The sequence below is a fragment of the Wyeomyia smithii genome, chromosome 3 (genome assembly GCF_029784165.1).
Source record: "Wyeomyia smithii strain HCP4-BCI-WySm-NY-G18 chromosome 3, ASM2978416v1, whole genome shotgun sequence".
Lineage (NCBI taxonomy): Eukaryota > Metazoa > Arthropoda > Insecta > Diptera > Culicidae > Wyeomyia > Wyeomyia smithii.
In genome coordinates this window covers 71,308,181-71,333,935 of record NC_073696.1, presented here as the reverse complement: position 1 = coordinate 71,333,935, position 25,755 = coordinate 71,308,181, and the positions used below count along the sequence as shown (strand labels likewise).

The 25,755-nt window shown below is 37.6% G+C and overlaps 1 protein-coding gene across 1 annotated transcript in view; it reads right to left on the bottom strand.

Moving 5' to 3' along the window:
* LOC129726923 (chaoptin) overlaps window positions 1-25,755 on the bottom strand; it is a 471,022-nt gene that overhangs the window by 56,334 nt on the left and 388,933 nt on the right. The gene's annotated exons all lie outside the window — the stretch shown is intronic.

The following is a 25,755-nucleotide window of genomic DNA, read 5'->3' as shown; positions in this document are numbered from 1 at the left end:
AGACCAAAGAGGGTCAAAAAGACGCGGAGTAGGGCGGACGCTCTCTTATTCAAGGTGAATGGATCTAGGTACTTGGAAGTTTTGAAGAAGATGAGAGACGAAGCCCAGCCCAGGGATCTGGGAGTGGATGTGCGGAGCATCCGTCGATCTCGCACTGGCGAGATGATACTTGAGCTGCGGAAGGACGCCAAGAACATGGGAGCTACCTACCCATGTAACCAGAAGTTCGTATTTCACTTAAAAAATGAACCTAGAAGTTGACATAAGGTTCGGATTTGGTTCTGCGGAACTTTCTTGCTGAACAACGAGACACATTACTCACAAACCGAACTTCATTCTAAATAAAGTACTGTCAACACCTGGAAGCAACTTAAAAGTTCGTGAGAAGCTGCTTGTTCCCCTTTATTGAAACCTTTAAGTTCCCATAGAGTTCATACGTGAACTTTAAGTCCCCCGGAAATTAAAGTTCGGTTAACATTTTATCCGTACTTCTAATCAGCAGGAAAGTTCAGTAGAAGCTGCTTACTACTCTTCATTGGAACCGTAGAGTTCACATTAAGTTAACACGTGAACTTCAAAACCCTTAGAATTGAAGTTCGGTTAGCATTTTATCCGTACTTCTAATCAGCACGAAGGTTCCGGAGAAGCTGCTTACTCCCCTTCATTGGAACCTTGAAGTTCACATAAAGTTCACACGTGAACCTCAAAACCACCTGAAATTAAAGTTTGGTTAGCATTTTATCCGTACCTTTAATCAGCACGAAAGTTCAGGAGAAGTCTGTGTCGTACTTCATTTCCACTTCAAAGTTCATGTTAAGTTCTGACTGATGCTTTACTCTATTTTGGCGAAAATGAAGTTTACTTCAGGATTAGTGATAAAAACAATCAAGAAATATGGTTTATTTTATTGTCATCGGAACTTTATTATCTGAATTAATGGCAATGAGAAAACAAAGCTATGGTTCCAATAGGTAATATTAGGTTGCTTAAAGGCTTTCTCTATCTAAACATTTTCTTTTGTTACCTTACAGGAAAACAATAATGAATTCAGGTACCCAGGAATGTGCAGGGCAAAAGAAAAAGTAAACCGGATGTAAGCTGTGAATTCTCATTAGACAATTGTTTGCGCGTGATGCTTTCTTTCATCCCGGGGCAATTTGCCCAAATCTTCCATGTTTTTTATGTGAGGCCACAGCATGATGTTGCCGGTTTTGGAGATCCGAATCCATTTCTCGGACACCACCGAGAGTTCCCTGTGTCCCAAGGCGTTGGTCGTTTCAACTGCGGCACACAGCATATCTATTGACCGAAAAAGTTTTTATCCATTTTGAACATTTATCATATTTTGTGTATACTGCTTACCAGAATAAATTTTCAAAAAACGTTTAGAAGGAAAATATTGCGTTCACAACCTTTTTCAATTACATTACCAACGTACTGCAGCAAAATCAAAACAAACTAGAGAACTGTCAGACTTAAGTTCACATTGCGTTCTGCGTGTACTTTTTCTGAGCTTGAAAGCTCAGAAAAAGTTCCGCGTCAGCCTTTTCTGAACTTACTAGTTAACATGAGGTTCCGCTTGTACTTTATCTGAACTTTCAAGCTGAAAGAGAGACCCGGTATGTTCCTAGCTATGAACGTGTAGGTAATGAAGAGAAATCAGCACATCGAGTAAAATCGATGCTGATATCATATAGCGGGAACGGAGCAGTGGTATGAATCTAGGCTTCAAAGAGGGTGGATTCGAGTTCGAAGCTTGTGTAGTAAGTTGCAAAAAAATCATGAAATTTAATAATAAATGAAGCCAGACATTATTCTTCTGATCTAAATTTCTTCAGTAAATGATTATCATAGGATTGAAGCAACACGAATGATGAGTGAGGAATTGAAAAATTGCAAATTAATTTTTATTTTAAGTATTTTGAAGTTTTCTTTTCAAACTGAATAGCGGTCTGTTCAGCGACCTAACCGAACTTAATGTGAACTTTCTAGTTCAGTTCAGAAGCTGCTTTGCATGCTGCTCGAAGTTTATTCAACAAAAACGAACATGAAAGTACGGTTAGTTACTTAAAAATTGAGCTGAATAGAATTCTATTCATGATCGTTAGATTGGCTGATTAGTCTATGAATTCTACTTTTATCCGAGCTTTTGGTTACTTGGGTACATGACGGTAGCCGAGAAGGTGCTGAAGATACATGCACAAGTTCGGGTACTCACCGCACAGGTGACTTTCCAGCTTAAAAAACTGAACGAAATCACTGAGGGGTGCGACACTCCACAAGCTCTCAAGGAGAGGTGCGGAGTGGAAGTGGCCACTGATTCAATCTGCCTCTGAACGAGCCCTGCGGAGACCCAGGTGTCCACTTTCCGACTGCCGTTGGCAGACGCGGAACATGGCATCGAAGGAAGAAAAATTGAAGCTCGGCTGTTCAGTATGCCCCCTGGGCATACAATAGCAGCCAGACGTTTGCTCCGGGTGCTTTGAGAGAGGACATAGTCCTGGACCTACAGGGGATACGATAGAAGCCAGTTATGCAGGCGTTGTGGAGGTGCAGGCCATACGGCGAAGGTTTGCGGGAAGTCTCTCAAGTGCCTGGGGTATGTTTAAGAAAACGGGACGCTAAACATGTCTTTCTAAAGCCTTTCTAACAGAACCCTTAGCAAATCCCTCCCGGAAACGGTAGCTGGGTTGTGGATAAGTCCAATATGGTGGCCGTATGAACGACGATGAGGTCTTCGGTTCAGAAGATTGTGTCAACCTCAAGAGAATGCTACCTTGGAAATTAAGGTGAACGGAGTGTTCTACTACAGTTGTTATGCTTCGCTACTTTGGTCTACTAAAAAGTATACCCAGATGGCCGGCCTCTTATCTATGGAGCTAACGGGCCTATCGCCGTTGGTGGTAGCGAGTGATTTCAAAGCTTAGGCTGTTAAGTGGGGAAGTCGCTCTAATAACCAGAGGTGTCAGATCTTGTTCGAAGCTTTGGCAAAGCTCAACCTAGATCTGGCTAACGTTGGGACCAAAAGTGCATGCAGCAGAAATGTTATGGAGTCGATCACCGATGTGACGTTCTCCAATCCAGGACTAATTACGAACTGGAGGGTAGACGATAGCTACACCAAAGCGACCACCAGTCGGTTTGGTATAGTGTAGACAACAACGTAAGGTGGCAAGTGACGGGTAGAGCCAATTCTCTTTCCACGCCACGAGCCAAGCCATGGGTCTCCGGCGGTCGAGTCTCACCTCCAACGTCCCAGTATCTCAGACATTGACCAACATGCCGGCATGCCGAACATCCAATCCGTGAGCGACAGCAGCCGTGTCGAGGTTGTGGAGTACGTAAAAGTGACGGACGAGGAACTCATCGTGATCGTCAATTCCTTAAAGGTGAACAAGGCATAGGGACCTGATAGAACCCCTATCCTGGCAATCAAGATGGCAATAAAAGCGGGCCCCGGGTTGTTTCGGGGAGTCATGCTGAGGTGGTTGGATGAATGCCTCGTCCCGCATAGATGGAAGCGACAATGATTGGTCTTACTGCCCAAAGCCTATGTTGAGAGTATTATCCTGGTGAAGTACACGGAGGGTGTAAACAATCTGACAAGCAACCAGCTCAAGACGGTGGAGGTAGAACTTCAGCGTTAGAGTCACGTCCGACGTGAAGAGTGCGTTCAGCGCCAGCTGGAACTCCATAGCGCTTGCCCTCAGGAGCATCCATGTACCGGTGTCGCTCTACAAGATTCTGGAAAACTACTTCCAAAATCGGGTAATAGTCACGGAGGAGGGTCTGAATTGCATCTCAAACACTGCAGTAGCACCGCAAGGTTCCATCCTGGGTTTGGTATTGTGGAATGTCATGTACGACTACGCGTTGAAGCTGAAGTTAACAACAGGGGTCGGCTTTGTAGACAATATAACTTTACAGGTCTACGGCAACGGTCGCACAGTGCACTGGATGCACTCCAGAAAACTGAAGTTAGCGTACCATAAAATGGAGGTATTGGTTGTGAACAATTGTAAATCAGAGCAACTTCAAAGAGTTCCTAGAAGCTCTTGGGGGTCATTGTTTACAATAAGTTCACGTTTGGGAACCAAGTTGACTACACCAGTAAGGGGACCTCATTAGTTATTGCAGCATTATCTCATACGATGTTAAATAGCTCAGCGGTGTATGGTAGTAAATGAGACTTTCTTGCCAGTGTGGTTTTTTCCATATTTAAGTATGAAGGGCTAGTGCGGTCCAAAGATCTAAGTGCTAACAACTCTTGTGGTAAGCTGGAAAGTACCTATAGGCTCATGTGCCTATAGGTTGCGAGTTTGTATCGTACAGTAACATACGATGCAATCTGCGTGTTGTCCGGCATGATGTAGAGGATGTGGAGCGCTGAAGCGAGGTACCTACCTACTAGAAGATCATTCAAGATCATTCCAGTTCTTCGAAGGGTAAATGGAGGCTTTTTTTCGAACTTAATTTCTATTTTTAACAACGACTTTTAACCGTTAACATTCAAGTTTATTAAGCGGACAATGTGTGCAGTAGAGAAAGCGAAAAATAAGCGAGATGGAAATATGATATAGATTTGAAAAAACACGGGACATGAACTCGCAATCTCACTGTCTCAGGCATGGTGTTTTGACCAATTAAACTAAGGGGGACGGTGATACTGCTCCACAATCTATATGCGTATCACATTCCACTGCCGACTTATTTTATTGCTCATCCCTAACTACACACACTGCACAATGGTCCAGAAACCAAATTTAAAGGGAAATTTGGGTCTAGAGCTCTAGAGCAACATTTTAGAGAAAATTTTTCTTCTACAAAGTTGTTGCATATGATAAAGCGCTCATTGAAAAATTATCAAAAAATAGGGTGACCAACATTTTCGATGCAATCAAGTATCAAACTTTTTTGTCTTTGAAGATAGAAGAAAAATTTGCTCTAAAATGTTATAGCTCCATTAATTTTAAGTAACTTTGTAAACAAAAGTTTTTCTCTATATTTGAAAACAACCGATTTAAATTTAAAAAAAACACACATTTTACGCTCTAACTTTTTTATTTCAAGTTTCATCCCAATACTGTCTTTGAACGACTTTTAGAGCTTTTTAAGAGAAACAATTTGCAATGCTGACATCGTAAATATATCAATTTTACTCAAAGTTATTAATATTTTTCATCAAAAAATATGCGTTTTTCATTTGTATGTCATTCTTTTTGGACTGCAATGGAAGATGCTCGATTTTGTTGGGGAGATAGAGAATCCAACATTCTTTGTTCATTTATTAACAGCCTTTACAGCTGCTTGGCGTTTTCTGTACACCGGTTTTTTCTTGTGCGCTTTGACAGCTAGCAGAATATCGTCAGCATATAGCAGTACTGTAACTCCAACAGGTATTATGCGGAAGATGGGCTGGATTGCAATGAGGGAAAAAGTGACAGATAGTACCGAACCTTGCGGAACTCTATTTTCTAGTAGATGTAAACGTGATAATTGTCCTCCTACAGCAACTCGGAATGTCCTTTCTGTCAAGAAGCTCTGTATTGTGTTAAGCATGCGTCCACGAACCCGCCATTTCTTCAATGTACGAATGATGCCATACCGCCACGTGGTGTCATACGCCTTTGATAAATCAAGTGATGCTGTCCACCAGTGTTCGTTGTTATTTGGTAGTGATCTTTCAAGTTCCGCAAAATATGTATCAGTACCATGACCAGCTCTGAATGCATGCTGTCGTTTGTCAAGTCTTTTGTTGGATTCAAGTTCGGTGATCAATCGTCGGTTTACCATTCTTTCGAATAGCTTTGCTAGGCAACTTTTCAGGGTGATGGGTCGAAACGCAGCGGGAATATCACCATCGATCGGGTAAAAATACTAAAAACAAATGTTCTAAAAATTCTGGGTGTCACCTTAGATCGATCTCTAAGATTCAATGCTCATTGTAAATTGACAAAGAAAGCGTGTGATATACGACTACGAATATTGAAACTACTTGGGGCCAAACTCAATCGTGGTCATCGTACAACCCTTTTGAAAATTGGATCTGCTAACATTACATCCAGACTTCTCTACGGCGTTAGCTTAGTAACAAAAGGTGGCCAAACTATGATATAGACAATGGCTTCAATATATAACCGATCGATACGTCTGGCATCGGGTGCGTTTGCTACTAGCCCCATACCTTCAATTATGGCAGAAGCAGGCACCTTACCTCAGTGCGTCTTGAACTGTCCTACAGATCAGACGTTTTTTCGGTTGCTTGTGGACTGGTCTTTGACTGCCTATAGCTTCAAAGTTTGTGTTTTGTCAGTGTGTCTTTTAAAGACTACCTGAAAGTTATTTCCCATCAGTCTTTCTCAAGACTACCTACTTTTGAATTTAACATTTGTTTTAACTTTTTTCGTATCACCTGAAATGGCTCGACGGAAAAAGAAACCTCGCATCGCTGCGGGGAGGAAAAGAGAGGCATCTCTTTCTGACACATCGAGTGTCTGTAGTGACAATCCTTTTGATATTTTGCCTGAGCAAGAAGCTGGTGAAATGGAAGTTATTAATAATGAAACTATACAAAATATAAAATCTTTAAAAAAGGAGAAAGTTCCACCTATTGTGGTAACTATTTCTTCTGAATTTAATATATTCAAAAAGGAACTTTCAACGTTTGTTTCTGACGTTAAAGTTACCTATCAAATTGGCCGTAGAGGTGAATGCCGCTTATTAGCCGACTCAGTAAAGGGTCGTGATCGTCTTGTTCAGTATTTAACTGACAAGATGTACAAATTTTTTACATATGACACCAAGAACACCAAGCCGTTCAAGGTTGTCTTGAAAGGTCTCACCAACGATCAAACCGTTGATGAGATCAAACTTACTTTAACAGAATTACTTGGCATAGCCCCTACCCAAGTAATTCTAATGAAACAAAAATCACGAGGCGAAAACAGTCAGAGAACTGGAATTTCCCTTGTTAATTATTTAATTCATTTTAACCGCAATGAGGTTAACAACTTAAAATTTTTTGAAAAAGCACATGCATTGTATAATGTGCGTGTAAAGTGGGAAATTTATAGGAAGTATGGCGGAGGTGAAAAGCATATCACCCAATGCCGTACTTGCCAACGTTATGGCCATGGTTCCAAATTCTGTAACATGGACCAAAAATGTCTTAATTGTGGAGACTCTTCTCACAAAAAGGACACATGTCCTGTGAAAGAGAGTAAAAATTTTCGCTGTGCGAATTGTAACGGCAACCATATGTCAAATTTTTATCAATGCCCAGTCCGTTTAGCAATTGTTAAGGCAAGGCAAGGTAAACAAAATTCAATTTCTCAATTAAAACCAACTTCAAAACAAAATTCTCCAAGCGTACCAGTGACGCATAGTTTACCTACTCCTTTGCATACCCGTTTAAGTTATGCACAGGTTACAGGTAGTTCGAACATTATACCGCCTAGTGTTGGTAGTTCGAAAATGACCGTTAATATGGGTAAGCAAAACAGGCTAGAAAATAATTGTACACCTATCACTCCAGCTAATATTGCTGCCGAAAATATTTTTTCTAATGTCAACTGCCTGGGGCCTATTACGGCAGGTAAACTTTCTTTTTTGCAACAGGCAATGTTCGATCTTATGAACGCCATGTTGCAGGCAAAATCAATGTTTGAAGCCATTCAAATAGGCACAAATTTTACTATTAAAATTGTTTCTAATTTAAAATTTAGCAATGATTTTAAATAAAACAATTAAAATATTAAATTGGAATGCTCGCTCATTGAAGGCCAATGAGAATGAGCTTTTTAACTTTTTAACAGTAAATAATGTGCATATTGCAATTATTACTGAAACATTTTTGAAACCTAACATAAAATTAAAATATGATCCCAATTACGTGGTTCATAGATATGATAGGATTGAGGGTTCCGGCGGTGGAGTTGCAATTGTTATTCATCGCCGAATCAAACATCGTGCTCTTCCCCATCTTGAGACGAAAGTTATTGAAACTTTGGGAATTGAAGTTCAAACTGAACTTGGGATTTTATTTATTGCCGCAGCATATTTACCATTTCAATGCACACGCGAGCTCAAAAATTATTTTAAAGGTGATTTACAAAAACTCACCAGAAATCGTTCGAAATTTTTCATAATCGGCGATTTTAACGCTAAACATCGTTCATGGAATAATTCTCAAAGTAATTCCAATGGCAAAATTTTATTCAACGATTGTTCTTCAGGATACTATTCTATTTTGTCTCCGAATAGTCCTACATGCTTTTCTTCTGTAAGAAACCCTTCAACAATTGATTTGGTGCTTACAGATCAAAGTCATGTATGTAGTGATTTGATCACACATGCTGACTTTGATTCTGATCATCTTCCAATAACTTTTTCTTTATCACATGAATCAGTTTTAAACCCTATGAGCTCTGTTTTTAATTATAACAAGGCTAATTGGGAAAGATACAAAACTCATATTGAGAGAAATTTCAATAATGAGCTTGATTTGCAAAACGAAGTGAATATTGATTCCGCTTTGGACGCATTAAAATGTGCAATTGTTGATGCCAGGAATTATTCTGTTCCAAAGGCTCAAGTGAAATTTGATTCACCAATAATTGACGAAAATCTTCAACTTCTAATTCGTTTGAAAAATGTCCGCAGACGTCAATATCAACGTTCTCGTGACCCTGTTTTTAAAACTATTTATAAAGATTTACAGAAAGAGATTAAACATAGATTTACTCTTCTGAGAAATCAAAATTTTGAGACTAAAGTTGAAAAATTGAAACCATATTCAAAACCATTTTGGAAGCTGTCGAAGATTCTTAAGAAACCTTCAAAGCCTATTCCAGTTTTAAAAGATGGTGAACGTTTTCTTGTATCCAATGAACAAAAGGCTCAAAGACTTGCTCAGCAGTTTGAGAGTGTTCATAACTCAAATTTGAATTTTGTGAGTCCAATTGAAAATGAAGTCACACGTCAATTTGATTTAATTTCTTCCCAGAATTTTTTACCTGCAGAAATAATTGAAACTAACTTGAATGAGATTAAATCAATTATTAAAAATTTCAAAAATATGAAAGCACCTGGTGACGATGGAATCTTTAATATACTAATCAAACATCTCCCTGAGAGCACAATGGAATTTTTAGTAAAAATTTTCAATTGCTGCTTCAAAATTGCATATTTTCCCAAATTATGGAAAAATGCAAAAATTACTCCAATTTTAAAACCGGATAAGAACCCAGCTGAAGTTTCAAGTTATCGACCAATCAGTTTGCTTTCTTCAATAAGTAAACTGTTTGAGAGAATTATTCTTAACAGAATGATGTCACACATCAACGAAAATTCAATTTTTGCAAATGAACAGTTTGGATTTCGCCATGGGCATTCCACAACTCATCAATTGCTCAGAGTTACTAATATGATACGAGCTAACAAATCTGAAGGTTATTCCACTGGAGCTGCTCTTTTAGACATAGAAAAAGCATTCGACAGTGTTTGGCATAAAGGTTTGATTGCGAAATTGCAAACTTTTAATTTTCCAATTTTCCTAATCAAAATTTTAAAAAATTATCTTACTGATCGAACTCTGCAGGTTGTCTATCAGAATTCAAAATCTGATAGATTTCCTGTCAGAGCAGATGTACCTCAAGGTTCAGTCTTGGGTCCAGTCCTGTACAACATATTCACTTCAGATCTTCCTGATTTGCCTCCAGGATGCACAAAGTCATTGTTCTGCGATGACACAAGCATTTCCGTAAAAGGAAAAAGTCTTCGTGTCATATGCAGTCGATTGCAGAAAAGTTTAGATATTTTTTCTTCCTACTTGCAAAAGTGGAAAATCTCTCCCAATGCTTCTAAAACTCAAATGATAATTTTTCCGCATAAGCCTAGGGCTTCTTTCCTCAAGCCAAACAATAATCACGTTGTCAAGATGAATGGGGTTATTTTAAGTTGGTCCGACAAGGTTAAGTACTTGGGACTAATTTATGATAAAAAACTTATTTTCAAAGAGCACATTGAGAGTATACAAGCCAAGTGCATCAAATATACGAGATGTTTATATCCTCTCATTAACAGGAATTCTAAACTTTGTTTAAAGAACAAACTTTTGATTTACAAACAAATTTTTAGACCAGCAATGCTTTATGCTGTACCGATCTGGTCAAGTTGCTGTTCAACAAGGAAGAAAACGCTCCAAAGGATTCAGAATAAAATTCTGAAAATGATTTTGAAGCGTCCTCCTTGGTTTGGTACACTCGAATTACATAGACTTACTGGTGTTGAACCATTAGAAGCTATGTCAAATAAAATTATTAACAATTTTCGACAAAAATCGTTGCAATCCTCAATTGCTACGATAAGCTCTCTTTATAGCCAATAAGTTAGCAATCAAGTTAGTTGTAAGTTTACTTCCCCTTTTTCTGACAAGTAGGTTTAAATCCCTACGAATGATAAGTCCTAATTGCGAAAGCAAACAAATCCTAACAATTAAAATTACAAATTTCTAACAGTGTTGAGAAGTCACCATTTGTGATTGGACACACATACTCATTATTTACTAATATTTATCATAAATACTTAAGCTACTAACAAATCCCCCCTTTAAAAAAAAAAAAAAAAAAGGCACCTTACCTTTTGAACTGCTAGTACTTCAAAAATTAGTCCAACTTGCAATCCGCTTACTAGAGAAAGACAGTCGAAACAATGATATGCCATTGATTATAAGAGCAGGCGAACAATTAAGAGATACGACCGGATACACGCTACCTCCGATATGTCCTCGATCCAGACTTAGTACTCGTGCGTGGAATGCAAAACCACCTTCTATTGTGTGGGACATAAAAAAACAAACGAAAGCTGGTGATCCTGCTCATTTAGTTTGTCCCGTTGTAAATGAGCTACTGTCGAACCGTTTTCAACGATACACGACCCTTTACACCGACGGTTCAAAGAACGACACAACAGTTGGTGCAGGACTATTCGGCGATGGGATGGCAATATCCGTTGGCCTCCCCAACAGTGTAGCGTATTTCGGCAGAAGCTTACGCGATCACGATGGCACTCGCGCAGCACACGGGTAAGTCAAAGCACCCATGGATCTAAAAAATAGAAAATGCTATACGAAATAGACCCATAAAGTTTTGTTGGATACCAGGCCACGCCGGTGTGCAAGGCAACGTCAAAGCAGATCGACTAGCCGGTGAAGCCAGAAATAAAGAACCGATTTCTATACCAATCCCGGCAGATGATGCAACGAGAGAAATCAACCGCGCAATTCGGCAACTATGGAACAATCAGTGGTTCGCAATGCAAGACGCCAAACTACGACAAATCAAATTCGAAACCAAAAAATGGATAGACTGCAGCAATCCCGGAGACCAACGGGTCTTAACTCGGCTGAGAACTGGACACACAAGACTCACCCATGCCTTCTTACTCGAAAAAAATATACCACCGTCATGTGAATGCTGTGGAACCATCATCGATATACCACACCTACTATTGAACTGCAGGAAATATTTCGACACGAGGCGAAAATATGGAATCGATGAAGTAACACTACAAAAAGCACTTTGCAATGATAAAACAACTGAAACAAAAGTGATCAAATACTTAAAGGAATGCGAATTGTACAATTTAATATAAGCACATTAAAAGATTTTTGATACAGACACGAATGCATTTATAATGTAAAGTGTCTTAAATTAATAAAAAAAAAATTCTTTTTGGAGCAAACATAAAAAATATCTCTTGATCTCATTTTGAAGGGCATACTTGACTATGAATGGAGAAATTTTTAGAAATATTCTATTTTTTAAATTTGAGTAAATTCAATTTAAAAACAAGACGAAAATTTCAATAATTTTATACATTATGTATATAAAACCACCCAGATTTATTTTTTGGTATTTTTTCTTATAACTATCTTAGACTTATCTTAGACGTAATTACCTTTAATTTGACCCAAAAAGATCGAAAATCGATCAACTGGTTCAAAAGTTATGAATTTTTTAAAATAAAATACATCGAATATGGCCGTTTTTATGGTCACCCTATTTTGGAGCTAGTCCCCTTAACAACCCAACGAAACAATACGGGTTTGATTATTTTCAACATAGATACATCCCTGCAATTTTGAGCACAATTGAAGCACTTTGCGTGACCAACTTTAAAATAGGGTGACCATAAAAAATGACTGTGTTCGATGTATTTTATTTAAAAAAAAAACATAACTTTTGAACCAGTTGATCGATTTTTGATCTTTTTGGGTCAAATTAAAGGTAATTACGTGTAGTTATAAGAAAAAATACCAAAAAAATAAATCTGGGTGCTTTTATATGCATAATGTATGAAATTATTGAAATTTTCGTCTTATTTTTAAATTGATTTTACTCAAATTTAAAAAATAAAATATTATGCCCTTCGAAATGAGTTCAAGAGATATTTTTTTGTTTGCCCCAAAAAGAATGACATAAAAATGAAAAACGCATATTATTTGATGAAAAATATTATTAACTTTGAGTAAAATTGAGATATTTACGATGACAGCATTGCAAATTGTTTCTCCTTAAAAGCTCTAAAAGTCATTCAAAGACAATTTTGAGATGAAACTATAAATAAAATAGTTATAGCGCAAATTGTGTTTTTTTCAATATAAATTGGTTGTTTTCAAAGACAAAACAAAAAACTTTTGTTTACTAAGCTACTTAAAATAAATGGAACTTTCTTCTATTTACAAAGATAACAAATTGCATCGAAAATGTTGGTTTTTCAATTAGCGGTTTATCGTATATAACAACTTTGTGGAAGAAAGTTTTTCTCTAAAATGTTGGTTTCTGGGCCATTGTGCAATGGCTACGCAATATACAGTAAAGTTCTTTTTTACACGATTCTACGTACCGTGCAAAAAAAAATCGTGTAAAAAAAACCGCGTTATTTGGAAAAACGTCGTAAAAAAAAGCCGCGTTATTTGGAAAAACGTCGTAAAAAAAATCTTGTAAAACAAAAACCGTGTAAAAATGAAACTGTGTAAAAAACAGCCTATTATGGTTCGTTATCGTTACTGCTACTTACTGTAACAATTTTACGCGAAGACGAAAAATCGTGTAAAAAAAACCGTGTAAGAATAAATCGCGTTGTTTGGGAAAACGACGTAAAAAAAAATCGTGTTATTTGGAAAATCGTCGTAAAAAAGAATCGTGTAAAAATGAAACCGTGTAAAAAAAGACTTTACTGTATACCTTTTGAAGAACTACTTCTGTCGAAGTGCGATGGTTTTCTCAAAAGAGCATCGGATAGGTAATATACAAATATTTAAGTAGTTGAAAGCTTAGAGAGCAAGATCGCGCCAATGACCTATGGTCGAATATCGACCATTTTTGATTTGAATGAAACTTTACACACGTATTTGGCTTAGCAAACTGAGCATTTTTCACAGGTGGAGAGATTTTTTACACCCATGAGTTACATTCTAAAAGGGCGTATGCCTTTTGGCATAGGTTTTATTCGAAGCATTGTAGCCCAGAAACCGTTGGTTGTACAGAAAAACTGTCTGAGAATGAGTTGTAGGGAATTAAAAATGCACCATAAAAAAAATATACACTGTACAAAAAAATTTTTTTGACCAAAAAATATTAAAAATAAACTATAAATTTCAATTTAAAAAAAAAGAGTTGAATTTTTTTTTATTTTTTTTAAGGAACTTGACGTTAATACGCAACTTAAAAAAAAGTCCAGGATGGAGAAATAAAAAATAATTTTTTTATGGTAGATTAATTTTTTAATAAAAATTATTTAAATTTTTAATTAATTAAATTTAAACATTTTTCAAAATATTTGTATTCTGATGATTTTAAAAGATGCAGAGAAACATTTTGAATCATTTTGAATTTGTCTTGGAATACACCAACATTTTGAATTTGGCTTGGTGTATTCCATTTTCCCTTTATTCATCTTCACAAATTGCAAACTGTTACTAACACATCTGGAGTAGTGCAATCGTATTTATATACGAAAACAGATATTATAGGTAACCCAGTAGTTATTGGTTACGTACTTTACAAACAGTTATTAATAGTAAACAAGTAAGTCGTGTTGCACGAAAAACATATTTTTGTATAAAACCTTCGGCAAGGGGAACGTGTAGGTAGGCTAAGGTTTAGCACTTGAGTTATTCATCCAATCGTTTTGTTGTCAAAGAATGAATTGTATATTTTTAATCAAGCATTCCAATGAACGTATGGTTTTTGCTGGAAAACCATGGACAAATTCAGAAAAACGTGTATTTTCCGGAATATTAATAATTTTTCGAGCTTAAATTAAAAATAACTCGAAAACCGATGCCTTCAGAAAGTTAACTACCAAGAGTTTTTTGATTCAAAATATTTCTCTGCATCTTTTAAAATCATCAGAATACAAATATTTTAAAAAATGTTTAAATTAGAATTTTTATAAAAAAATTAATCTACCATAAAAAAATTATTTTTCATTTCTCTATCCAGGACTTTTTTTTAAGTTGCGTATTAACGTCAAGTTCCTTAAAAAAATAAAAAAAAAATTCATCTCTTTTTTTTTAAATTGAAATTTAATGTTTATTTTTAATATTTTTTGGTCAAAAAAAATTTTTTTTGTACAGTGTATATTTTTTTCATGGTGCATTTTTAATTCCCTACAACTCATTCTCAGACTGTTTTTCTATACAACCAACGGTGCTATCTTCATAATCGACCAATCGTTCCAATTAAATTACTAAATTGTCAGTCACCTCTTCGAATGCTAATCGCTCTGCGTACGGCTCTGGCGTACAGAATCCGCCTTCAGCTTTCGGACGCTCTGAAGCAGCGGAAAACGAACCGACCGAAACCTTTCAATTCAATTTACATTCCGTATTTATGCCTTCTCCGTCTAACAACACATCTTGCACCGTCGGTTTTCTTCCGGCCATATCCTGCCATAAGCATGCAGGTAGTTCAGTTTTACAAAAGCCACCAACAACGTCGGCTGGAGTCCGATAAGAGAAGCAGTTTGTACTGAATTATTGGTAACGAACCAACAAAGACAGCTCGTTTCAGTGGGCGAACGAAATAGAAGCTGGACCAAAAAGGGCTAGCAAGTGGGCAACGATGTGCAGCATCGAACGTGACGGCCAATTTCGATCGAATAGTGCCTCTACCGAGCACACGGGCGCAAAAGATGCTCCTCGATTCCACAACACAACAACACAAAACCATGGTAAATGCGCTTTGCGAGTGTTTGCTTATTTGTGCACACTTGCTGCAACAAAGTGTAGCAGCACAGAAAGTATCTCAACCCGGAACAAGGTGCGAATCTTGTTAACTAGCACTTAACTCTAATTACGTAAATGTCAGGTGTAGCGTCCGCAATTATTCAACACTCGTTACGATGTGTGTGGGTTTTACCAACAATATGCAGTAAAGGTGATATTTTTGTGGAAGGACAGCTTCTGATGGTATTTTCGTAAACTCGTTTGATTGGTGAAGAAATTCGGCAATGATTTTAATCTCCCGAATGATTTGAATTTAAATCATTTCAATGGTTTTTGGAATTAATTCAACCTTCACCGGGACTCCTACAAAGAAATCATTTTCTTTGATGCTCTCTTTCCAACAACTCAAACACCGCTGCTCAGATCTAATTAAAAGAATCAATAATTCTTGTGATTTTTCCCCTTGGGGCAAAACCTTACTGTACCGCGTTCCATTTTCATTTGGGCTGAACGAGGAGAAAATTCCAGATTGTCAGAGCAACCGTTCGTTTCGTTTCTGCCGGGCACGGAAAATACCGCCGTCGATGACGATAATGATGCTTTTGCTCGATAATGTCGACAACGATGATGGTGAGCTATAGCCTCGCCGGTGCCCTACTTGATCCGACAATCAATTCACCAGCCTCGGGCTTAGCCATGCAGCCGGCAGGAAAGAGTCTTGCAGAGCGTTTTTATCTTCCTGAAAAGGAATTTCTCCCCGAGCTTTTTGTTCACGTGCCGTGCGCTGGTATTCCCACTTCAGATTGATAAGATTAATTTTAATCTAATTTAGTAAGCTTTTCAACGGACGTCTTTCCAGCTCCTGGAGGTGGTTCAAAGGAAAGACCGGTGACACTGGGATGTTTGCAGGAATACCAATTCCGGAGCACTACTGAATAAATCAGCATGATCAGAAGGAGAATTTGATCACCCTTTGACCGAATCATTTTGCATTCGAATTGATCGGGGTAAAAATTTACTGTGAATATTTCGTTCGTTACCGATTGGGAAAAGTAATGTTGACGAGCGCTACACCAATGAATTTGATATATGATGGATGCCAGTTGTAAAACTGTTTCTGAGATGTTGTGTAAGTAAACTGACCAGAAGTAAATTGAAAAGAGAAAAAAAACTTCGATTGCTCGCTTATCTTTAAACCAATAACCATGCAAACCTTTTCGAATAGTTCTAGGTTCTTTGGTTCATCTATTAAAATACTTGCAAACTGCTTCCGAACTCTGCAAACAGTAACAACTTTCCATCATGAATGCATCTTGACAGTAATGTAGGACACACTAGTAATGGAATATGTAGTTTTATTGCCAATTTTTTTTTCAAGAAATATACACCACATTCGAAGACACAGACCGCGACCGCGAATATTTCTCGTATTTTCCTGAATATTCGAATTTTTTATCTGTCAATCAAATATATGAATTCGAAATTCAGAACGCACTTAAAAATTTAGACGCTACGAAAGGTCCTGGACCTGAGAGAATAGCAGCATTTTTTTTCAAAAACTTGGCAGAAGAACTATCTACGCCTTTACTATACCTCTTTAATATGTCTCTGAAGAATGGAATTTTTCCGGAACTTTGGAAAACCTCATATTTAGTGCCAATTTTCAAATCTGGCGCTTAATCTGACATTCGTAATCATCGTGAAATTGCCATTATTTCATGCATTCAAAAATTATTTGAATCAATAATTAATGAAAAAATCTTTCAGCAAGTGAAAAACCAAATTGCAACTCAACAACATGGCTTTTATAAAGGCCGATCAACTACCACAAATCTTTTGGAATTCATAACTTTCACTTTGACTGTAATGGACAACGGCAACCACGTAGGAGCTCTTTATACGGACTTTAGCAAGGCATTCGACAGAATCGACATATCTTTATTGCTCTTCAAGCTTGAAAAATACGGAATAGAAACAAAATTTTTGGAATGGCTGCAGTAATACTTAACAAAACGAACACAAATAGTTGACTTTCAGATTTCCTTTTCAAACCCAATAAAAGTAACTTCCGGGGTTCCTCAAGGTTCTCACCTGGGCCCCTTTTTTTGTATTATACTTGAATGACATTTCCTTTTTTTTTAATCAATACATGTGCTTGTATATGCTGACGACATGAAGCTCTTTGAAGAAATAATCAATGCAGAAGATTTCGATATATTCCAGAATGAAATTATTGTATTCTACACTTGGTGCAACAAAAGTCTATTACAACTCAACATTCAAAAATGTAATTCAATAGCCTTTAGCAGAAAAACAGTAACACCACCAACAAACATTTTCTTAGGAAATCAACCAGTACAAAAATGCAAAATCGTAAGGGACCTAGGCGTAGTCTTGGACTCCAAACTTACATTCATAGAACATTATAACACAATAATCAACAATGCAAATAGTATGCTGAGCTTCATAAAACGCTTCGACCATAATTTCCAAGACCATACACAATCAAACTATTATATATTACATACGTCCGACCAATTCTGGAATATTGTAGCATTGTATGAAATCCCTATATTGTAACACATGAAGAACGCATTGAATCTGTCCAAAAACAATTTCTTTTGTACACGCTTCGTAAGCTAAACTGGACAGCATTTCCCTTACCATCATATGAAGCACGCTGCATGCTTATAGACATACAAGCACTTAAAAAACGCTGCGAACTTTCAATGCTTTACTTTATCATTGACATTATTTCTCAACGCGTACAATCTTCTAAATTATTATCTCAACTAAATTTGTATGCACCCAGTCGTCAATTAAGATCGCAATCGTAAAATATTTTCGGAAAGCTCTCACAGAACTAAAATGGCCCAATAAATCGCATGATGCATCACTACAAACAGCACTGCGAAAATATCGACATCACTATGGACATACATTTGCTTAACGAAATAAATTTACTACATTTGCTTAACGAAATAAATAAATAAACATTGCTACGAGCTAGGAAAAAGAACTAGTCGAACTACAAACATTTTTCCTGGCAAATATTTGTTCACTTAGTCAGATTCAATGGTAAGGTCGATCACCATTGCACAGACTTCTAAGCAACCGATCATAAATTATTACACTAGCGTTGGAATGGAACGCCACAAATTGGCCAGCGTGAATATTCATAATCTATTGGGAAGATGTGACAAATTTGGTCGCCATTTAGTGGAAAGCAATGTTTGTAACCAGGATGCTGAGTTCTACTGCAGACCAAACCACATCACCGGCGTACAACAGAAAGAAACTGAAAAAAACTGCACAGCAGTAATTTAAATTTCCATTCAAAACAAACAACCCAAAAGCCAGGCTTCAGTTTTGGCCCACATGGGACCGATGATAAAACACTGCATTTGAATCGAGTTCGGTTTTATTCTTTAGTGTTGTTGATGCTGGTGTGTACATCTTTCTCGAGCGAGCAGGTTTATGGATGTGGTATTCAGTCGCAGTAGAGTCATCTGACGGTCAATATGCATACTGAATCATCAAATCTGCTGTCGCTATGGTACCCGCTTTGGTTACCGAAAATATTCCATCTTCCATCTATTGCCGGGTCTTGTATCGAACCGATCTCAGTATATAAATATTGTTTTTGCTTGGCTGCCGTTCGGAGTTAGGATGATAAATGTTCGATCCAAGAGAAATTAAAACAATTCATAGCAACCGCTGCTGAAGAGACAGACCAAAAAGAGAAAGGATACAAACCACAAAAAAATCATTTTAAAAAAATAATTGCCACCAACGCTGTGATGAACGATGCTCTTCCCATTTCCCGATCCATCGATCCAAAATATAGTGCTGATCTACTTCAGCTTCGTTTCCAATTTGCTCGAGAAATTGCCAATTTACGACCAATTCAACAAGACAAATGAAAAAAAATTGACATCAGCAACAGCCTCGGTGTCAACTCTTTCACGTCATGTATCAACCTAACGCCTAACGGTTCCCCTCGAATTGTGGAGCTTGGATGGTGTGATACAAAACAAAAAAAGAAAAATACACGTACGAACAATCGACAGAGTCAATGAAGGAACCTAAAACCATGTAAAATAGCGGCCGTCATGTCAATCGGATGACGCTGACCACCAGCGCCACATCCGCCTCGCTTGGGCCAGCTGTGCGGGAAGGATCAACACCCCCGGAGCCTTCCAAGCCGGAGCGCAAAAATAACGGTTTGCCCAACGGCGTTGGTAAAACCATTGCCAGCACCGAAGCTTCCACACCGCCGCCAACACCCGGGCTGAGATCAAATAAAAGAAGATTTAAAATACAATTTAAATTTGCATAAAAACCATGAATAGATATGATGGCATACATAATGCGCCTCCGCTATGTATGCTCACCCGTGCTTACAGCTTTTCTTCCATAGTTTCTCTCAGTCGGTCGGTACCCGGCGGATGAGGAACGAGCAAACAAGCGGTGCGACGACGGTCCCAGGACAATGAAAGCGTACATGTGCTTGTGGGTGTGTGTGTGGGTCTGTCTGTCTGTGCCTGGCCGGCACTGTTGCACAGGATGCAGGAAAGGGGTACGTACAGGCTAAACACAATGCTTCCGTTTTTAGTTTTGGTCGTTTCCTTCTTCGGTTCCGGGTCAGGTTGGCCCTTTGCAACAATGGCGCTCCGGCAGATCCAGAGGGCTTACGGTGAATGTTGATGGCGACAAGAAACAACAAGACAGGGTGATATATTGCGTGCTGAAGTACAGCTTTCGGTCGTAAATCTGTTCTTAGGTTCGCACACACAAACCGAAAATATAAAAACGGGCGAAATGGTTGGGCAGATTTAAAATTTTCACCAACCATATAATTTTATTTCTATTTAATTTCAGTCAATTGGCCGTTTGAATGAATACCAAATGCATCTCTTGCTTTGGAACTCGAATGTCTTTCGTAGGATTGAGTAGGGTTTTTACATATAAGGTAATATTCAGGTTTTTAGAAAAGTCATCAACATACAATAATTCTAATTCAACATACAATAATTCTTAACCCATTAGTCGTTTTTCTTAATGACGAAATTTAATTTTGCGTTTCAGCAAATTGCGTATGCGCACCAATCGGCAAAAAATTTATGTCCTCCGAAAACTAAACAGCGCACAATGAATTTTATTGCTCAAATAATAATTACAAAATGATCGCTTGCTTCTAGGGCTTCCTCAGAAAAGATTGGTAGGCATCCATTACAGTTGTGGTTTGAAGTCTAACACTATTAGTTTGTAGAGTGCTATTTTCGAGTCTCCTTCCCAAAATATTATTTAAATGTTAATAATCTGTGTTTGCTTTGCTTGGCTTTGAAACTAAAATTTATATAAATTTAAAAGAACACAAACACAATTACCTAATAAAATAAAGAAATAGAGATGAAAGCAAATAATGGGTATTTAATCTGATAGATATAATAGAGGAAATTTCAAGGAAACTAGCAAAAAACTAAAATGATGGGTAAATGAGTGAATAAAAAAAATTAGTGTAGGGAAACTAACCACAATGAACTTAGGATGAAAAATAAAGAAATCGTAGGTAAGCGCAAAAAAGTGGACATTTAATAAATAAAATTAAGCATCAAAAAATTTACAAAAAACGATCCGAGAGTAGACAAAGTGAGAAGAAAGGACTCAAATTACAAATAAAAGATGCTGCAGTAGATCGAACACAGAGAAGAACCCGCGGGAAACATGAGATACTCAATGAACTAAAAGTCGAAATCTGATGGAATTTTTCAGCGGTCATCAACTTTACTCAACTCTCGGCACTGGTTTCCATTAGACGCCATCAACTGTTTGGAAAGCCAAAGGTCGTGAAGCCGCAACCTCTACCAATCTTGCCTTGTACTACTGAATCGCTACCTCCATACATGCTGCGCCTAGACAGAATTTCTGGCTGTATCTCGCTCGCATTTTCCGCGAAGTCACTATCAAACACGTGCAAAATTAGTTTAGTGTCGTTAGACTCAGATAATATTAACGTTAATAGGTTTATCAGAAAAGGGCGTTATGTTGTCTTTCCTTCGTCTCCTTAAAAGTTACAGTAAATCCAGACGTTAAAGCAAAGGTATTAATGTCATAGACCTGGCCGCGTGAAGCCTTTTCCCGGAAATCCATGGATAATCGGACTGGTGCAAATTTTTGGAAGCCTTACATGACACGGAATTAAGATACAAACATAGTTTGATACAATCCAGAGTTACCATCCCTCTATTTTCTACGGAAAAAGCCAAGTACATCGGATACCCTGGCGCGCACACTGGTAGATATTTTCGATATTTTTACCTTTCTATTCTAGATGGACCTTCCGTTTCCGGTGCCTGTCCGCTTACGGATGCTCCCAACTGCTGCACATCAACATTTTTCACTTGAACTTCAATACGAGTAATTTCACTGCTATACGACCCGGGACGCATACAACTCAGGTCTTGTCTGCCTAGCTCTGTCGTGCTGCCTGCCGTTATTAATTCATCGCCGAGTCCTGATATCCAAGTCGCCCGACCTTGGCTCTAGTGCCTAAATTGAGATCTTCCAGACGGTCTTTCTAGGAAAGTATCTTATCGATAACAACTCCCAATGTCCTGACGGTTCTTCATCTCCTAGTAGTGGATATCCTACTAAAAAAGCCACCACACTATCAGTACAACAGTTCTCTCTCGGAGTACCCACTGGCTTTCAGTAACGGTTACTCCGACGTCTACTTTTTGACGGAGACGTTTTTTTTTTCTTCATCTATATGATGGAGACGTTGTTACCGCTAACATGGTATTAAATCAACTATTCATAAACTCGTTTATCGCAAAGACCGGTGACGTAGGGTAAGCATGTATAAAACGATGTATCATCTAACAATTTTGAAATGTAAAAAGAGATTCTGAATGAATCTTAGTAAATAAACCAAAAATTTACAAGCATTCGCAGGCTCATAGTCTTCTATAAATGTGTATATTTGGCGATTTACTCTTTCGATACTATCTGGTCACGACTATTTAGTGAATATCGGAGATATAATTAAATAATTATCCGTTGCAAAAATTTACAATTCTTGTTGAGTAATATATGGTAATCATATTTATGCGATAAGCTTTCAATCACCATCAACAGGAGCATTGCAGTTTTTCCTCGATTGCACACGAATAGAAATGTACCAACGAAAGTGTATCACTGCAATACGAATAATACCCCTGCAGTACGAATAGAAGTGTACCGCTGGAATCATAGACGAAGAGAGACCTGCGTTTCTTTACTCCACTGGTACTGTTGCTTTCACCGCCATGTTTTCTTTCAAGACATCAGTTTTTATTAGGTTCTGAAAGCAGGGGTGACATTGCGCATTTCGTTTCGAGCAACTCGAAAAAAACTAAATGATCGCTGGGTGGCGCTATGTTTCGTTTTTTTTGTATTTTTTTTCGACTTTGTGGGTTAGATGAGGCGCAGGACAAATGACAATGACAGCTCTTTTTAAGCTTAAAGCATAACTGGCAGTATGTGACCTACTCGAAAATAGCGAAAATCGTTCGAATCGAGCTGCGCAATGCTACCCCAGGTTTAGAAATTGTTCAAGAATCAAACTTTTTCGAAAACTTACAAATTTTTCGGAAAACTTTTACATTTGAGACATCATATTAGTCTAAGCTCATGGAAGCAAAAATAAATTGACCTATTGGGACAGGGAGACTCTGTCAACTTTTATTTCGATATTGATACAGAGAATATCACAGGAAACGGATGGTGTCCATTCATGTCGTCTGTGCTAGGAATGCTCGCATGTAATTGGTTTATTATTCGCGTAAATTTGTCATTAAATCGTTTTATCGATTTTCACCGCTTAGCAATGAAATTAGAGTGATAACTAGCATATTACAAAATTGTTATACATTTTATCTATCCAACAACATATTGGTTATTGTTATCCATCATGTGGTTATTCTGTTACAATTTATGCTAACGACTGAGGGATTTTATCAGGGGGTGTTTTTCGGTTTCGCAGTCGAAGCCGTTATTAACGTTTGAAATCTGACGCAACATTTGCCAGTTTTATTTCCAATTTTACAGAATGCATCCCAGTATGGTAAACAAAGACGTAGTCCAACGTCAATATCTACCCAAAGTGCAATTGAAATTTTCCCATGACCCAAATTACGTTGTAGTATTTTCATGTAAATCAATATTCATTCACATTCCTTTCTTCTGTTATGTTCGAGTGTCCAGCAATCATCAGCAAATCTGAGAATAATAAATATAATATAAAATAATCAATGATAATAAATTATTTCAAAATAATAATTCAAAATTTTAATTATAAATATAATTTAAATAATTACGGCGTTAGTAACCAGTACAAATTGTCGAAATAGGAACAAGTCAATTGTGTGCCAAATTTCGGAGATGGAAAACTGCGATCGTGTGAGATAGATAACATTTTTGCCTCAATTAATACGACGCATTAGTCTAGGAAACAAATGTTTTTTGAGATAATTGTTATTATTTTTATATTCAAAACACTATAAGTAACAACAGTAATGAAATACTGTATATAGTCTACATTTGGAAGCAAAATGCCAAGTGGACATGGTTTATACGGATTTGAAAGCCGCAATTGACAGAGTTGACCATCGTATACTATTGCGCAAAATGAACCTGCTTGGTGCCTCTGACAGCTTAGTCGCATGGCTTATTTCATACCTGTGTGATCGACCAATTCGGGTAAAATTGGGAACGTGCAGCTCAACTCCGTTCGTTAACTTGAGTGGTGTACCCCAAGGAAGTAACTTGGGACCGCTGCTTTTTACAGTATTTTTGAACGATGTTAGTATTGAAAGCTCTGTATTGCTCTTTAGTGCGACCTATCTTAGAGAATGCTTCACTAGTTTGGCTTCCACATCAACTGACCTGGAGTTTACGAATTGAAAGAGTGCAAAAGAGATTTGTGCGAATTGTTTTGAGAAATCTGCCATGGCGTGACCCACAGAATCTGCCTCCATACGGTGATCGGTGCAAGCTTATCAATTTTGACACCCTAGCTCGACCACGGAAGATTCAGCAGGCAACATTTGTCGCTAAGCTCCTGAACAATGAAGTATACTGTCTCAAACTACTATCTTTACTTGATTTTCGTGTTCCATCGCGTACTTTAAGAACTTCTACTCCTCTCCAAACATGGTTTCATCGCACAGCGTTTGGATTTAATGCCCCTATATCTTCGCTGATACGTGCATTTACTTCTGCTGAAGATTTATTCAAATTTGGTGAGCGTTCCAGTTGTTTTTCCAGTCGAGTAGCAAGATCTGCTTGTTTTACATTATGACGTTCATATTCATTAAGACTTTCTGTTATATGGATAAATTAAACAATAAATAATAAATGAATAAATAATAAATTTGCTTGACGAAATAAATAAATAACAAAAAGAACGATGAAAATGATTTTATGTTTACGTTCAATTAAAATATGTGAGTAGAAAACAAAGAAATATTCATGCATATTACATCAATGCTGAGTGTAATTAGCTGTTCTTTCGAAAACGCTACTGTTATTAATTGACTGTCCCGTCTCTTTTCCACGCTATACTATTTAAAAAAAATATGTGCACCAGAAACGGATTATAGAGTATTATATATGATGGAATATGAAAAATGGTCCCATTTTAATAGATTCGAAAAACTTAACTGCACCGCTGGTCTGAAACAGACTAGTCAAGTTTATATCGCATACTCGATCTGTGCTTCGTCAGTGATTAACTCTGTGGGGTCGGCACGGTTTTAGAAGCTCCATCACCGCTTGTTCTATTTCTGCTGTACATGAACTATGTCAATTTTATTTTTACGTATTCTAAACTATGCTATACCGATAACTTGTAGTTGTATTAGACGATAAAACAACCAAAGGACGCATTGTTCCTGTAACATCAATTGGAAGCCTTCACATGACTTGTGTCATCTCAACTGGATGTCGTTGAACATATACAAATGCTCGGTCATCTCGTTTAGTCGCAGGTGCTCTACTCACCAATTCAACAACCCTTTGGCAGACATACACTCGAAGTGCGAACCGACGGTAAATCACTTTTCACACATCGTTTCAAAAAACCTCGTTTCTGCAGGGATTCCTATTTCGCTCTACTAAGAAAATTAAAAACGTCGTCTGCTTGGAAGCTTAATACTGTGCAATTGTACGGTCGTTAATGATATCCCAAGTAATAAAACTGGTTTTATCTAAGTTTAATAGCGCTGTTTTGTCTGTATTAAGCGCTATAAAACTTTGATAAAACCAAAATTGTTACTAGGGATATTCGTCTGTGGTCTGTTCAACGTACGTTTATTCACTTCGCTTTACGCCATCTAAGGTGAACAAATCGTCGCCACCTGCGCTGTCACGAAAGCTGATGCCTGTAGTTCAGGTTGGAACTGTTGGAAGATAGACACAACATAGCTAAAACGTGCTTCATCGGTGATCTTATCCTGGACAATATTGACTGCTTGTCGTTA